Genomic DNA, 13,945 nt, shown 5'->3' on the forward strand with positions numbered 1-13,945 from the left:
TTTTTTTTTTTTTTTGCTGGAAATTCCGTCAATACCCGCCAGCCTTTAAGAGACATCATGCAGCCAGACATCTCGGCTTGCGGCCACACCGTCCTGAACGCGCCCGATCTCGTCAGATCTCGGAAGCTAAACGGGGCAGGACCTGGTCAGTACTTGAATGTGAGACCTCCTGGAAATACCTGGTGCTGCAAGCTTTTACGTCTCCTGGGTAACTTTATCGTAGCTCTTAATACTCTCTATCTGTCTGGAGGAGATATAATTGAAGAATTGTACATGTACCCGGCTACTTTCAACACCCTGTCCTGCTCTGATATTTTTCCCTCCATTTTTCTATTTATTTCTTTTTTATTTTTTGCTGGAAGTTCCGTCAATACCCGCCAGCCTTTAAGAGACATCATGCAGCCAGGCCTCTTGGCTTGCGGCCACACCGTCCTGAACACGCCCGATCTCGTCAGATCTCGGAAGCTAAACGGGGCAGGGCCTCGTCAGTACTTGGATGGGAGACCTCCTGGAAATACCTGGTGCTGCAAGCTTTTTACGTCTCCTGGGAAACTTCATCGTAGCTCTTAATACTCTCTATCTGTCTGGAGGAGATATAATTGAAGTATTGTACACGTACCCGGCTACTTTCAACAGCCTTTGCTGCACTGATATTTTTCCCTCCATTTTCCATTTTTTTTTTTTGCTGGAAGTTCCGTCAATACCCGCCAGCCTTTAAGAGACATCATGCAGCCAGGCCTCTTGGCTTGCGGCCACACCGTCCTGAACGCGCCCGATCTCATCAGATCTCGGAAGCTAACGGGGCAGGGCCTGGTCAGTACTTGGATGGGTGACCTCCTGGAAATACCAGGTGCTGGAAGCTTTTTACATCTCCTGGGTAACTTCATCATAGCGCTTAATACTCTCTTTCAGTCTGTAGGAGATATTATTGAAGAATTGTACACGTACCCGGCTACTTTCAAAACCCTTTGCTGCACTGATATTTTTCCCTCCATTTTTCTTTTTTCTTTTTTTTTTTGCTGGAAGTTCCGTCAATACCCGCCTGCCTTAAAGAGACATCATGCAGCCGGGCCTCTCGGCTTTCGGCCACACCGTCCTGAATGCGCATGATATCGTCAGATCTCGGAAGCTAAACGGGGCAGGACCTGGTCAGTACTTGAATGTGAGACCTCCTGGAAATAACAGGTGCTGCAAGCTTTTACGTCTCCTGGGTAACTTTATCGTAGCTCTTAATACTCTCTTTCAGTCTGCAGGAGATATAATTGAAGAATTGTACATGTACCCGGCTACTTTCAACACCCTTTCCTGCACTGATATATTTCCCTCCATTTTTCTATTTTTTTTTTATTTTTTTTTGCTGGAAGTTCCGTCAATACCCGCCAACCTTTAAGAGACATCATGCAGCCAGGCCTTTCGGCTTGTGGCCACACCGTCCTGAATGCGCCCGATCTCGTCAGATCTCGGAAGCTAAACGGGGCAGGGCCTGTTCAGTACTTGGATGGGAAACCTCCTAGAAATACCAGGTGCTGCAAGCTTTTTACGTCTCCTGGGTAACTTCATCGTAGCTCTTAAGACTCTCTTTCTGTCTCCAGGAGATATAATTGAAGAATTGTACACGTACCCGGCTACTTTCAACACCCTTTGCTGCACTGGTATATTTCCCTCTATTTTTCTTTTTTTTTTTGCTGGCAGTTCCGTCAATACCCGCCAGCCTTTAAGAGACATCATGCAGCCAGGCATCTCGGCTTGCGGCCACACCATCCTGAATGCGCCCGATCTCGTCAGATCTCGGAAGCTAAACGGGGCAGGACCTGGTCAGTACATGAATGAGAGACCTCCTGGAAATACCTAGTGCTGCAAGCTTTTACGTCTCCTGGGTAACTTTATCGTAGCTCTTAATACTCTCTCTCTGTCTGGAGGAGATATAATTGAAGTATTGTACACGTATCCAGCTACTGTCAACACCCTTTGCTGCACTGATATTTTTCCATCCATTTTTCTTTTTTTTTTTTTTTTTTTGCTGGAAGTTCCGTCAATACCCGCCAACCTTTAAGAGACATCATGCAGCCAGGCCTCTCGGCTTGCGGCCACAGCGTCCTGAATGCGCCAGATCTCGTCAGATCTCGGAAGCTAAACGGGGCAGGGCCTGGTCAGTACTTGGATGGGAGACCTCCGAGAAATACCAGGTGCTGCAAGCCTTTTACGTCTCCTGGGTAACTTCATCGTAGCTCTTAATACTCTCTTTCTGTCTGGAGGAGATAAAATTGAAGAATTGTACACGTACTAGGCTACTTTCAACACCCTTTGCTGCACTGATATTTTTCCCTCCATTTTTCTTTTAATTTTATTTTTTTGCTGGAAGTTCCGTCAATATCCGCCAGCCTTTAAGAGACATCATGCAGCCAGGCCTCTTGGCTTGTAGTCACACCGTCCTGAACGCGCCCGATCATATCAGATTTCGGAAGCTAAACGGGGCAGGGCCTGCTCAGTACTTGAATGGGAGACCTCCTGGAAATACCAGGTGCTGCAAGCTTTTTACGTCTCCTGGGTAACTTCATCGTAGCTCTTAATTCTCTCTTTCTGTCTCCAGGAGATATAATTGAAGAATTGTACACGTACCCGGCTACTTTCAACACCCTTTGCTGCACTGGTATATTTCCCTCTATTTTTCTTTTTTTTTTTTGCTGGCAGTTCCGTCAACACCCGCCAGCCTTTAAGAGACATCATGCAGCCAGGCATCTCGGCTTGCGGCCACACCATCCTGAACGCGCCCGATCTCGTCAGATCTCGGAAGCTAAACGGGGCAGGACCTGGTCAGTACATGAATGTGAGACCTCCTGGAAATACCTCGTGCTGCAAGCTTTTACGTCTCCTGGGTAACTTTATCGTAGCTCTTAATACTCTCTATCTGTCTGGAGGAGTTATAATTGAAGTATTGTACACGTACCCAGCTACTGTCAACACCCTTTGCTGCACTGATATTTTTCCATCCATTTTTTTTTTTTTTTTTGCTGGAAGTTCCGTCAATACCCGCCAACCTTTAAGAGACATCATGCAGCCAGGCCTCTTGGCTTGCGGCCACACCGTCCTGAATGCGCCCGATCTCGTCAGATCTCGGAAGCTAAACGGGGCAGGGCCTGGTCAGTACTTGGATGGGAGACCTCCTTGAAATACCAGGTGCTGCAAGCCTTTTACGTCTCCTGGGTAACTTCATCGTAGCTCTTAATACTCTCTTTCTGTCTCCAGGAGATATAATTGAAGAATTGTACACGTACTAGGCTACTTTCAACACCCTTTGCTGCACTGATATTTTTCCCTCCATTTTTCTTTTTATTTTATTTTTTTGCTGGAAGTTCCGTCAATATCCGCCAGCCTTTAAGAGACATCATGCAGCCAGGCCTCTTGGCTTGTAGTCACACTGTCCTGAACGCGCCCGATCATATCAGATTTCGGAAGCTAAACGGGGCAGGGCCTGGTCAGTACTTGGATGTGTGACCTCCTGGAAATACCAGGTGCTGCAAGCTTTTTACGTCTCCTGGGTAACTTCATCGTAGCTCTTAATACTCTCTTTCTTTCTCCAGGAGATATAATTGAAGAATTGTACACGTACCCGGCTACTTTCAACACCCTGTGCTGCACTGGTATATTTCCCTCTATTTTTCTTTTTTTTTTTTGATGGCAGTTCCGTCAATACCCGCCAGCCTTTAAGAGACATCATGCAGCCAGGCATCTCGGCTTGCGGCCACACCATCCTGAACTCGCCCGATCTCGTCAGATCTTGGAAGCTAAACGGGGCAGGACCTGGTCAGTACATGAATGTGAGACCTCCTGGAAATACCTGGTGCTGCAAGCTTTTACGTCTCCTGGGTAACTTTATCGTAGCTCTTAATACTCTCTATCTGTCTGGAGGAGATATAATTGAAGTATTGTACACGTACCCAGCTACTGTCAACATCCTTTGCTGCACTGATATTTTTCCATCCATTTTTCTTTTTTTTTTTTTTTTTTTGCTGGAAATTCCGTCATTACTTGCCAGCCTTTAAGAGACGTCCTGCAGCCAGGTCTCTTGGCTTGCGGCCACACCGTCCTGAACGCGCCTGATCTCATCATATCTCGGAAGCAAAACGGGGCAGGGTCTGGTCAGTACTTGGTTGGGTGACCTCCTGGAAATACCAGGTGCTGCAAGCTTTTTACGTCTCCTGGGTAACTTCATCGTAGCTCTTAATACTCTCTTTCAGTCTGGAGGAGATATTATTGAAGAATTGTACACGTACCCGGCTACTTTCAACAGCCTTTGCTGCACTGATATTTTTCCCTCCATTTTTCTTTTTTTTTTTTTTTTTTTGCTGGAAGTTCCGTCAATACCCACCAGCCTAAACAGACATCATGCAGCCGGGCCTCTCGGCTTTCGGCCACACTGTCCTGAACGCGCACGATATCGTCAGATCTCTGAAGCTAAACGGGGCAGGGCCTGGTCAGTACTTAGATGGGAGACCTCCTGGAAATACCTGGTGCTGCAAGCTTTTTACGTCTCCTGTGAAACTTCATCGTAGCTCTTAATACTCTCTATCTGTCTGGAGGAGATATAATTGAAGTATTGTACACGTACCCGGCTACTTTCAACACCCTTTCCTGCACTGATATTTTTCCCTCCATTTTCCTTTTATTTTTGTTTTTTTTTTGCTGGAAGTTCCGTCAATACCCGCCAGCCTTTAAGAGACATCATGCAGCCAGGCGTCTCGGCTTGCGGCCACACCATCCTGAACGCGCCCGATCTCGTCAGATCTCGGAAGGTAAAAGGGGCAGGGCCTGGTCAGTGCTTGGATGGGTGACCTCCTGGAAATACCTGGTGCTGCAAGCTTTTTTGTCTCCTGGGTAACTTCATCGTAGCTCTTAGTACTCTCTTTCTGTCTGGAGGAGATATAATTGAAGTATTGTACACGTACACGGCTACTTTCAACAGCCTTTGCTGCACTGATATTTTTCCCTCCATTTTTCTTTTTTTTTTTTGCTGGAAGTTCGTCAATATCCGCCAACCTTTAAGAGACATCATGCAGCCAGGCCTCTTGGCTTGCGGCCACACCGTCCTGAACGCCCCCGATCTCGTCAGATCTCGGAAGGTAAAAGGGGCAGGGCCTGGTCAGTACTTGGATGGGTGACCTCCTGGAAATACCTGGTGCTGCAAGCTTTTTTGTCTCCTGGGTAACTTCATCGTAGCTCTTAGTACTCTCTTTCTGTCTGGAGGAGATATAATTGAAGTATTGTACACGTACACGGCTACTTTCAACAGCCTTTGCTGCACTGATATTTTTCCATCCATTTTTCTTTTTTTTTTTTTTTTTTTTTTTGCTGGAAGTTCCATCAATACCCGCCAACCTTTAAGAGACATCATGCAGCCAGGCCTCTCGGCTTGTGGCCACACCGTCCTGAATGCGCCCGATCTCGTAAGATCTCGGAAGCTAAACGGGGCAGGGCCTGGTCAGTACTTGGATGGCTGACCTCCTAGAAATATCAGGTGCTGCAAGCTTTTTACGTCTCCTGGGTAACTTCATCGTAGCTCTTAATACTCTCTTTCTGTCTGCAGGAGATATAATTGAAGAATTGTACACGTACCTGGCTACTTTCAACACCCTTTGCTGCACTGGTATTTCTCCCTCCATTTCTCTTTTTTTTTTTGCTGGATGTTCCGTCAAAACCCGCCAACCATTAAGAGACATCATGCAGCCCGGCCTCTTGGCTTGCAGCCACACCGTCCTGAACGCCCCCGATCTCGTCAGATCTCGGAAGGTAAAAGGGGCACGGCCTGGTCAGTACTTGGATGGGTGACCTCCTGGAAATACCTGGTGCTGCAAGCTTTTTTGTCTCCTGGGTAACTTCATCGTAGCTCTTAGTACTCTCTTTCTGTCTGGAGGAGATATAATTGAAGTATTGTACACGTACACGGCTACTTTCAACAGCCTTTGCTGCACTGATATTTTTCCATCCATTTTTCTTTTTTTTTTTTTTGCTGGAAGTTCCGTCAATACCCGCCAGCCATTAAGAGACATCATGCAGCCAGGCCTCTCGGCTTGCGGCCACACCGTCCTGAACGCGCCCGATCTCGTCAGATATCGGAATTTAAACGGGGCAGGGCCTGGTCAGTACTTTTATGGGTGACCTTCTGGAAATACGAGGTGCTGCAAACTTTTTACGTCTCCTGGGTAACTTCATCGTAGCTCTTAATTCTCTCTTTCAATCTGGAGGAGATATAATTGAAGAATTGTACACGTACCCGGCTACTTTCATCAGCCTTTGCTGCACTGGTATTTTTCCCTCTATTTTTCTTTTTTTTTTTTGCTGGCAGTTCCGTCAATACCCGCCAGCCTTTAAGAGACATCATGCAGCCAGGCGTCTCGGCTTGCGGCCACACCATCCTGAACGCGCCCGATCTCGTCAGATCTCGGAAGCTAAACGGGGCAGGACCTGGTCAGTACTTGAATGTGAGACCTCCTGGAAATACCTGGTGCTGCAAGCTTTTACGTCTCCTGGGTAACTTCATCGTAGCTCTTAATACTCTCTTTCTGTCTGGAGGAGATATAATTCAAGTATTGTACACGTACCCGGCTACTTTCAACACCCTTTGCTGCACTGGTATTTCTCCCTCCATTTCTCTTTTTTTTATTGCTGGCAGTTCCGTCAATACCCGCCAGCCTTTAAGAGACATCATGCAGCCAGGCATCTCGGCTTGCGGCCACACCGTCCTGAACGCGCCCGGTCTCGTCAGATCTCAGAATTTAAACGGGGCAGGGCCTGGTCAGTACTTTTATGGGTGACCTTCTGGAAATACGAGGTGCTGCAAACTTTTAACGTCTCCTGGGTAACTTCATCGTAGCTCTTAATTCTCTCTTTCTGTCTGGAGGAGATATAATTGAAGAGTTGTACACGTACCCGGCTACTTTCAAAACCCATTACTGCACTGATATTTTTCCCTCCATTTTTCTTTTTCTTTTTTTTTTTTTTTTTTTTTTTGCTGGAAGTTCCGTCAATACCCGCCAGCCTATAAGAGACATCATGCAGCCAGGCCTCTTGGCTTGCGGCCACATTGTCCTGAACGCGCCCGATCTCGTCAGATCTCGGAAGCTAAACGGGGCAGGGCCTGATCAGTACTTGGATGGGAGACCTCCAGGAAATACCTGGTGCTGCAAGCTTTTAACGTCTCCTGTGAAACTTCATCGTAGCTCTTAATACTCTCTATCTGTCTGGAAGACATATAATTGAAGTATTGTACACGTACCCAGCTACTGTCAACACCCTTTGCTGCACTGATATTTTTCCATCCATTTTTCTTTTTTTTTTTTTGCTGGAAGTTCCGTCAATACCCGCCAACCTTTAAGAGACATCATGCAGCCAGGCCTCTCGGCTTGTGGCCACACCGTCCTGAATGCGCCCGATCTCGTCAGATCTCGGAAGCTAAACGGGGCAGGGCCTGGTCAGTACTTGGATGGGAGACCTCCTAGAAATACCAGGTGCTGCAAGCTTTTTACGTCACCTGGGTAACTTCATCGTAGCTCTTAATACTCTCTTTCTGTCTGGAGGAGATATAATTCAAGTATTGTACACGTACCCGGCTACTTTCAACACCCTTTGCTGCACTTGTATTTCTCCCTCCATTTCTCTTTTTTTTTTTTGCTGGCAGTTCCGTCAATACCCGCCAGCCTTTAAGAGACATCATGCAGCCAGGATCTCGGCTTGCGGCCACACCATCCTGAACGCGCCCGATCTCGTCAGATCTCGGAAACTGAATGGGGCAGGGCCTGGTCAGTACTTGGATGGGAGACCTCCTGGAAATACCAGGTGCTGCAAGCTTTTTACGTCTGCTGGGTAAGTTTATCGTAGCTCTTAATACTCTCTTTCTGTCTGGAGGAGATATAATTGAAGTATTGTACACGTACCCGGTTACTTTCAACACCCATTGCTGCACTGATATTTTTCCCTCCATTTTTCTTTTTCTTTATTATTATTTCTGGAAGTTCCGTCAATACCCGCCAGCCTTTAACAGACATCATGCAGCCAGGCCTCTTGGCTTGCGGCCACATTGTCCTGAACGCGCCTGATCTCGTCAGATCTCGGAAGCTAAACGGGGCAGGACCTGATCAGTACTTGGATGGGAGATCGTCTGGAAATACCAGGTGCTGCCAGCTTTTTACATCTCCTGGGGAACTTCATCGTTGCTCTTAATACTCTCTTTCTGTCTGGAGAATATATAATTGAAGAATTGTACACGTACCCGGCTACTTTCAACACCCTTTGCTGCACTGGTATTTTTCCCTCTATTTTTCTTTGCTGGCAGTTCCGTCAATACCCGCCAGCCTTTAAGAGACATCATGCAGCCAGGCATCTCGGCTTGCGGCCACACCATCCTGAACGCGCCCGATCTCGTCAGATCTCGGAAGCTAAACGGGGCAGGACCTGGTCAGTACTTGATTGTGAGACCTCCTGGAAATACCTAGTGCTGCAAGCTTTTACGTCTCCTGGGTAACTTTATCGTTGCTCTTTATACTCTCTATCTGTCTGGAGGAGATATAATTGAAGTATTGTACACGTACCCGTCTACTTTCAACACCCTTTGCTGCACTGATATTTTTCCCTCCATTTTTCTTTTTCATTTTATTTTTTTTTTTTTTTTTGCTGGAAGTTCCGTCAATACCCGCCAGCCATTAAGAGACATCATGCAGACAGGCCTCTTGGCTTGCGAGCACACAGTCCTGAACGCGCCCGATCTCGGAAGATCTCGGAAACTAAACGGGGCAGGACCTGGTCAGTACTTGGATGGGAGATCTTCTGGAAATACCAGGTGCTGCCAGCTTTTTACGTCTCCTGGGGAACTTCATCGTAGCTCTTAATACTCTCTTTCTGTCTGGAGAATATATAATTGAGGAATTGTACACGTACCCGGCTACATTCAACAGCCTTTGCTGCACTGGTATTTTTCCCTCTATTTTTCTTTTATTTATTTGCTGGCAGTTCCGTCAATACCCGCCAGCCTTTAAGAGACATCATGCAGCCAGGCGTCTCGGCTTGCGGCCACACCATCCTGAACGCGCCCGATCTCGTCAGATCTCGGAAGCTAAACGGGGCAGGACCTGGTCAGTACTTGAATGTGAGACCTCCTGGAAATACCTGGTGCTGCAAGCTTTTACGTCTCCTGGGTAACTTTATCGTAGCTCTTAATACTCTCTCTCTGTCTGGAGGAGATATAATTGAAGTATTGTACACGTATCCAGCTACTGTCAACACCCTTTGCTGCACTGATATTTTTCCATCCATTTTTCTTTTTTCTTTTTTTTTTTTTTTTTTTTGCTGGAAGTTCCGTCAATACCCGCCAACCTTTAAGAGACATCATGCAGCCAGGCCTTTCGGCTTGTGGCCACACCGTCCTGAATGCGCCCGATCTCGTCAGATCTCGGAAGCTAAACGGGGCAGGGCCTGGTCAGTACTTGGATGGGAGACCTCCTAGAAATACCAGGTGCTGCAAGCTTTTTACGTCTCCTGGGTAACTTCATCGTAGCTCTTAATACTCTCTTTCTGTCTCCAGGAGATATAATTGAAGAATTGTACACGTACCCGGCTACTTTCAACACCCTTTGCTGCACTGGTATATTTCCCTCTATTTTTCTTTTTTTTTTTGCTGGCAGTTCCGTCAATACCCGCCAGCCTTTAAGAGACATCATGCAGCCAGGCATCTCGGCTTGCGGCCACACCGTCCTGAACGCGCCCGATCTCGTCAGATCTCGGAAGCTAAACGGGGCAGGGCCTGGTCAGTACTTGGATGGGAGACCTCCTAGAAATACCAGGTGCTGCAAGCTTTTTACGTCTCCTGGGTAACTTCATCGTAGCTCTTAATACTCTCTCTCTGTCTGGAGGAGATATAATTGAAGTATTGTACACGTATCCAGCTACTGTCAACACCCTTTGCTGCACTGATATTTTTCCATCCATTTTTCTTTTTTCTTTTTTTCTTTTTTTTTTTTGCTGGAAGTTCCGTCAATACCCGCCAACCTTTAAGAGACATCATGCAGCCAGGCCTTTCGGCTTGTGGCCACACCGTCCTGAATGCGCCCGATCTCGTCAGATCTCGGAAGCTAAACGGGGCAGGGCCTGGTCAGTACTTGGATGGGAGACCTCCTAGAAATACCAGGTGCTGCAAGCTTTTTACGTCTCCTGGGTAACTTCATCGTAGCTCTTAATACTCTCTTTCTGTCTCCAGGAGATATAATTGAAGAATTGTACACGTACCCGGCTACTTTCAACACCCTTTGCTGCACTGGTATATTTCCCTCTATTTTTCTTTTTTTTTTTGCTGGCAGTTCCGTCAATACCCGCCAGCCTTTAAGAGACATGATGCAGCCAGGCATCTTGGCTTGCGGCCACACCATCCTGAACGCGCCCGATCTCGTCAGATCTCCGAAGCTAAACGGGGCAGGGCCTGGTCAGTACTTGGATGGGAGACCTCCTAGAAATACCAGGTGCTGCAAGCTTTTTACGTCTCCTGGGTAACTTCATCGAAGCTCTTAATACTCTCTTTCTGTCTCCAGGAGATATAATTGAAGAATTGTACATGTACCCGGCTACTTTCAACACCCTTTGCTGCACTGGTATATTTCCCTCTATTTTTCTTTTTTTTTTTGCTGGCAGTTCCGTCAATACCCGCCAGCCTTTAAGAGACATCATGCAGCCAGGCATCTCGGCTTGCGGCCACACCATCCTGAACGCGCCCGATCTCGTCAGATCTCGGAAGCTAAACGGGGCAGGACCTGGTCAGTACATGAAAGTGAGACCTCCTGGAAATACCTAGTGCTGCAAGCTTTTACGTCTCCTGGGTAACTTTATCGTAGCTCTTAATACTCTCTCTCTGTCTGGAGGAGATATAATTGAAGTATTGTACACGTACCCAGCTACTGTCAACACCCTTTGCTGCACTGATATTTTTCCATCCATTTTTTTTTTTTTTTTTGCTGGAAGTTCCGTCAATACCCGCCAACCTTTAAGAGACATCATGCAGCCAGGAATCTCGGCTTGCGGCCACACCATCCTGAACTCGCCCGATCTCGTCAGATCTTGGAAGCTAAACAGGGCAGGACCTGGTCAGTACATGAATGCGAGACCTCCTGGAAATACCTGGTGCTGCAAGCTTTTACGTCTCCTGGGTAACTTTATCGTAGCTCTTAATACTCTCTATCTGTCTGGAGGAGATATAATTGAAGTATTGTACACGTACCCAGCTACTGTCAACACCCTTTGCTGCACTGATATTTTTCCATCCATTTTTCTTTTTTTTTTTTTTTTTTGCTGGAAGTTCCGTCAATACCCGCCAACCTTTAAGAGACATCATGCAGCCAGGCCTTTAGGCTTGTGGCCACACCGTCCTGAATGCGCCCAATCTCGTCAGATCTCGGAAGCTCAACGGGGCAGGGCCTGGTCAGTACTTGGATGGGAGACCTCCTAGAAATACCAGGTGCTGCAAGCTTTTTACGTCTCCTGGGTAACTTCATCGTAGCTCTTAATACTCTCTTTCTGTCTCCAGGAGATATAATTGAAGTATTGTACACGTATCCAGCTACTGTCAACACCCTTTGCTGCACTGATATTTTTCCATCCATTTTTCTTTTTTCTTTTTTTTTTTTTTTTTTTGCTGGAAGTTCCGTCAATACCCGCCAACCTTTAAGAGACATCATGCAGCCAGGCCTCTTGGCTTGCGGCCACACCATCCTGAATGCGCCCGATCTCGTCAGATCTTGGAAGCTAAACGGGGCAGGGCCTGGTCAGTACTTGGATGGGAGACCTCCTAGAAGTATCAGGTGCTGAAAGCTTTTTACATCTCCTGGGTAACTTCAGCATAGCTCTTAATACTCTCATTCAGTCTGGAGGAGATATAATTGAAGAATTGTACATGTACCCGGCTACTGTCAACACCCTTTGCTGCACTGATATTTTTCCCTCCATTTTTCTATTTATTTATTTTTTATTTTTTGCTGGAAGTTCCGTCAATACCCGCCAGCCTTTAAGAGACATCATGCAGCCCGGCCTCTTGTCTTGCGGCCACACCGTCCTGAACACGCCCGATCTCGTCAGATCTCGGAAGCTAAACGGGGCAGGGCCTCGTCAGTACTTGGATGGGAGACCTCCTGGAAATACCTGGTGCTGCAAGCTTTTTACGTCTCCTGGGAAACTTCATCGTAGCTCTTAATACTCTCTATCTGTCTGGAGGAGATATAATTGAAGTATTGTACACGTACCCGGCTACTTTCAACAGCCATTGCTGCACTGATATTTTTCCCTCCATTTTCCATTTTTTTTTTTTTGCTGGAAGTTCCGTCAATACCCGCCAGCCTTTAAGAGACATCATGCAGCCAGGCCTCTTGGCTTGCGGCCACACCGTCCTGAACGCGCCCGATCTCATCAGATCTCCGAAGCTAACGGTGCAGGGCCTGGTCAGTACTTGGATGGGTGACCTCCTGGAAATACCAGGTGCTGCAAGCTTTTTACGTCTCCTGTGTAACTTCATCATAGCTCTTAATACTCTCTTTCAGTCTGTAGGAGATATTATTGAAGAATTGTACACGTACCCGGCTACTTTCAACACCCTTTGCTGCACTGGTTATTTTCCCTCTACTTTTCTTTTTTTTTTTTGCTGGCAGTTCCGTCAATACCCGCCAGCCTTTAAGAGTCATCATGCAGCCAGGCATCTCGGCTTGCGGCCACACCATCCTGAACGCGCCCGATCTCGTCAGATCTCGGAAGCTAAACGGGGCAGGGCCTGGTCTGTACTTGAATGGGAGAACTCCTAGAAATACCAGGTGCTGCAAGCTTTTTACGTCTCCTGGGTAACTTCATCGTAGCTCTTAATACTCTCTTTCTGTTTCCAGGAGATATAATTGAAGAATTGTACACGTACCCGGCTACTTTCAACACCCTTTCCTGCACTGATATTTTTCCATCCATTTTTTTTTTTTTTTTTTTTTTTTTTGCTGGAAATTCCGTCAATACCCGCCAGCCTTTAAGAGACATCATGCAGCCAGACATCTCGGCTTGCGGCCACACCGTCCTGAACGCGCCCGATCTTGTCAGATCTTGGAAGCTAAACGGGGCAGGACCTGGTCAGTACTTAAATGTGAGACCTCCTGGAAATACCAGGTGCTGCCAGCTTTTTACGTCTCCTGGGGAACTTCATCGTAGCTCTTAATACTCTCTTTCTGTCTGGAGAAGATATAATTGAAGAATTGTACACGTACCCGGCTACTTTCAACACCCTTTGCTGCACTGGTATTTTTCCCTCTATTTTTCTTTTTTTTTTTCGCTGGCAGTTCCGTCAATACCCGCCAGCCTTTAAGAGACATCATGCAGCCAGGCCTCTTGGCTTGCGGTCACACCGTCCTGAACGCGCCTGATCTCGTCAGATCTCGGAAGGTAAAAGGGGCACGGCCTGGTCAGTACTTGGATGGGTGACCTCCTGGAAATACCTGGTGCTGCAAGCTTTTTTGTCTCCTGGGTAACTTCATCGTAGCTCTTAGTACTCTCTTTCTGTCTGGAGGAGATATAATTGAAGAATTGTACACGTACCCGGCTACTTTCAACACCCTTTGCTGCACTGGTATATTTCCCTCCATTATTCTTTTTTTTTTTTGCTGGCAGTTCCGTCAATACCCGCCAGCCTTTAAGAGACATCATGCAGCCAGGCATCTCGGCATGCGGCCACACCATCCTGAACGCGCCCGATCTCGTCAGATCTCGGAAGCTAAACGGGGCAGGACCTGGTCAGTACATGAATGTGAGACCTCCTGGAAATACCTCGTGCTGCAAGCTTTTACGTCTCCTGGGTAACTTTATCGTAGCTCTTAATACTCTCTATCTGTCTGGAGGAGACATAATTGAAGTATTGTACACGTACCCAGCTACTGTCAACATC

General features: G+C 47.0%; 9 non-coding genes and 32 pseudogenes across 9 annotated transcripts; all 41 read left to right on the plus strand.

Moving 5' to 3' along the window:
* The first annotated feature begins 75 nt into the window (after positions 1-75).
* LOC136737960 (uncharacterized) lies at positions 76-194 on the plus strand (annotated as a pseudogene).
* Positions 195-414: 220 nt separating this feature from the next.
* On the plus strand, positions 415-533 carry LOC136737890 (5S ribosomal RNA). The gene has a single exon (XR_010812510.1). It is a non-coding gene; the product is annotated as a 5S ribosomal RNA (ribosomal RNA).
* Positions 534-744: 211 nt separating this feature from the next.
* Positions 745-862, plus strand: LOC136737979 (uncharacterized; annotated as a pseudogene).
* Positions 863-1,078: 216 nt separating this feature from the next.
* LOC136738269 (uncharacterized) lies at positions 1,079-1,197 on the plus strand (annotated as a pseudogene).
* Positions 1,198-1,416: 219 nt separating this feature from the next.
* LOC136737913 (5S ribosomal RNA) lies at positions 1,417-1,535 on the plus strand. Its single transcript, XR_010812532.1, has one exon. It is a non-coding gene; the product is annotated as a 5S ribosomal RNA (ribosomal RNA).
* A 209-nt stretch (positions 1,536-1,744) lies between these two features.
* Positions 1,745-1,863, plus strand: LOC136738077 (uncharacterized; annotated as a pseudogene).
* Positions 1,864-2,079: 216 nt separating this feature from the next.
* On the plus strand, positions 2,080-2,198 carry LOC136738034 (uncharacterized; annotated as a pseudogene).
* A 216-nt stretch (positions 2,199-2,414) lies between these two features.
* Positions 2,415-2,533, plus strand: LOC136738067 (uncharacterized; annotated as a pseudogene).
* A 210-nt stretch (positions 2,534-2,743) lies between these two features.
* On the plus strand, positions 2,744-2,862 carry LOC136738095 (uncharacterized; annotated as a pseudogene).
* Positions 2,863-3,070: 208 nt separating this feature from the next.
* On the plus strand, positions 3,071-3,189 carry LOC136737895 (5S ribosomal RNA). The gene has a single exon (XR_010812515.1). It is a non-coding gene; the product is annotated as a 5S ribosomal RNA (ribosomal RNA).
* Positions 3,190-3,405: 216 nt separating this feature from the next.
* Positions 3,406-3,524, plus strand: LOC136738085 (uncharacterized; annotated as a pseudogene).
* A 210-nt stretch (positions 3,525-3,734) lies between these two features.
* Positions 3,735-3,853, plus strand: LOC136738111 (uncharacterized; annotated as a pseudogene).
* A 216-nt stretch (positions 3,854-4,069) lies between these two features.
* On the plus strand, positions 4,070-4,188 carry LOC136738054 (uncharacterized; annotated as a pseudogene).
* A 216-nt stretch (positions 4,189-4,404) lies between these two features.
* On the plus strand, positions 4,405-4,523 carry LOC136738198 (uncharacterized; annotated as a pseudogene).
* A 219-nt stretch (positions 4,524-4,742) lies between these two features.
* Positions 4,743-4,861, plus strand: LOC136737966 (uncharacterized; annotated as a pseudogene).
* Positions 4,862-5,069: 208 nt separating this feature from the next.
* LOC136737880 (5S ribosomal RNA) lies at positions 5,070-5,188 on the plus strand. Its single transcript, XR_010812500.1, has one exon. It is a non-coding gene; the product is annotated as a 5S ribosomal RNA (ribosomal RNA).
* A 220-nt stretch (positions 5,189-5,408) lies between these two features.
* LOC136737968 (uncharacterized) lies at positions 5,409-5,527 on the plus strand (annotated as a pseudogene).
* A 209-nt stretch (positions 5,528-5,736) lies between these two features.
* On the plus strand, positions 5,737-5,855 carry LOC136738029 (uncharacterized; annotated as a pseudogene).
* Positions 5,856-6,066: 211 nt separating this feature from the next.
* Positions 6,067-6,185, plus strand: LOC136738116 (uncharacterized; annotated as a pseudogene).
* Positions 6,186-6,395: 210 nt separating this feature from the next.
* On the plus strand, positions 6,396-6,514 carry LOC136737947 (uncharacterized; annotated as a pseudogene).
* A 208-nt stretch (positions 6,515-6,722) lies between these two features.
* LOC136738175 (uncharacterized) lies at positions 6,723-6,841 on the plus strand (annotated as a pseudogene).
* Positions 6,842-7,068: 227 nt separating this feature from the next.
* On the plus strand, positions 7,069-7,187 carry LOC136737923 (uncharacterized; annotated as a pseudogene).
* A 211-nt stretch (positions 7,188-7,398) lies between these two features.
* Positions 7,399-7,517, plus strand: LOC136737998 (5S ribosomal RNA). Its single transcript, XR_010812545.1, has one exon. It is a non-coding gene; the product is annotated as a 5S ribosomal RNA (ribosomal RNA).
* Positions 7,518-7,726: 209 nt separating this feature from the next.
* On the plus strand, positions 7,727-7,845 carry LOC136737987 (uncharacterized; annotated as a pseudogene).
* A 216-nt stretch (positions 7,846-8,061) lies between these two features.
* Positions 8,062-8,180, plus strand: LOC136738100 (uncharacterized; annotated as a pseudogene).
* A 201-nt stretch (positions 8,181-8,381) lies between these two features.
* On the plus strand, positions 8,382-8,500 carry LOC136738062 (uncharacterized; annotated as a pseudogene).
* A 555-nt stretch (positions 8,501-9,055) lies between these two features.
* Positions 9,056-9,174, plus strand: LOC136737948 (uncharacterized; annotated as a pseudogene).
* Positions 9,175-9,398: 224 nt separating this feature from the next.
* Positions 9,399-9,517, plus strand: LOC136738009 (5S ribosomal RNA). Its single transcript, XR_010812546.1, has one exon. It is a non-coding gene; the product is annotated as a 5S ribosomal RNA (ribosomal RNA).
* Positions 9,518-9,726: 209 nt separating this feature from the next.
* LOC136737930 (5S ribosomal RNA) lies at positions 9,727-9,845 on the plus strand. The gene has a single exon (XR_010812538.1). It is a non-coding gene; the product is annotated as a 5S ribosomal RNA (ribosomal RNA).
* A 225-nt stretch (positions 9,846-10,070) lies between these two features.
* LOC136738020 (5S ribosomal RNA) lies at positions 10,071-10,189 on the plus strand. The gene has a single exon (XR_010812547.1). It is a non-coding gene; the product is annotated as a 5S ribosomal RNA (ribosomal RNA).
* A 209-nt stretch (positions 10,190-10,398) lies between these two features.
* Positions 10,399-10,517, plus strand: LOC136737891 (5S ribosomal RNA). Its single transcript, XR_010812511.1, has one exon. It is a non-coding gene; the product is annotated as a 5S ribosomal RNA (ribosomal RNA).
* Positions 10,518-10,726: 209 nt separating this feature from the next.
* LOC136738126 (uncharacterized) lies at positions 10,727-10,845 on the plus strand (annotated as a pseudogene).
* A 208-nt stretch (positions 10,846-11,053) lies between these two features.
* Positions 11,054-11,172, plus strand: LOC136738092 (uncharacterized; annotated as a pseudogene).
* A 215-nt stretch (positions 11,173-11,387) lies between these two features.
* On the plus strand, positions 11,388-11,506 carry LOC136738032 (uncharacterized; annotated as a pseudogene).
* Positions 11,507-11,730: 224 nt separating this feature from the next.
* On the plus strand, positions 11,731-11,849 carry LOC136738046 (uncharacterized; annotated as a pseudogene).
* Positions 11,850-12,070: 221 nt separating this feature from the next.
* Positions 12,071-12,189, plus strand: LOC136737958 (uncharacterized; annotated as a pseudogene).
* Positions 12,190-12,401: 212 nt separating this feature from the next.
* On the plus strand, positions 12,402-12,519 carry LOC136738030 (uncharacterized; annotated as a pseudogene).
* Positions 12,520-12,729: 210 nt separating this feature from the next.
* LOC136737988 (uncharacterized) lies at positions 12,730-12,848 on the plus strand (annotated as a pseudogene).
* Positions 12,849-13,066: 218 nt separating this feature from the next.
* LOC136738137 (uncharacterized) lies at positions 13,067-13,185 on the plus strand (annotated as a pseudogene).
* Positions 13,186-13,395: 210 nt separating this feature from the next.
* LOC136738065 (uncharacterized) lies at positions 13,396-13,514 on the plus strand (annotated as a pseudogene).
* Positions 13,515-13,723: 209 nt separating this feature from the next.
* LOC136738150 (uncharacterized) lies at positions 13,724-13,842 on the plus strand (annotated as a pseudogene).
* Positions 13,843-13,945: the final 103 nt, after the last annotated feature.

This window comes from Amia ocellicauda, unplaced genomic scaffold (genome assembly GCF_036373705.1).
Source record: "Amia ocellicauda isolate fAmiCal2 unplaced genomic scaffold, fAmiCal2.hap1 HAP1_SCAFFOLD_55, whole genome shotgun sequence".
In the NCBI taxonomy this organism is placed as follows: Eukaryota; Metazoa; Chordata; class Actinopteri; order Amiiformes; family Amiidae; genus Amia; species Amia ocellicauda.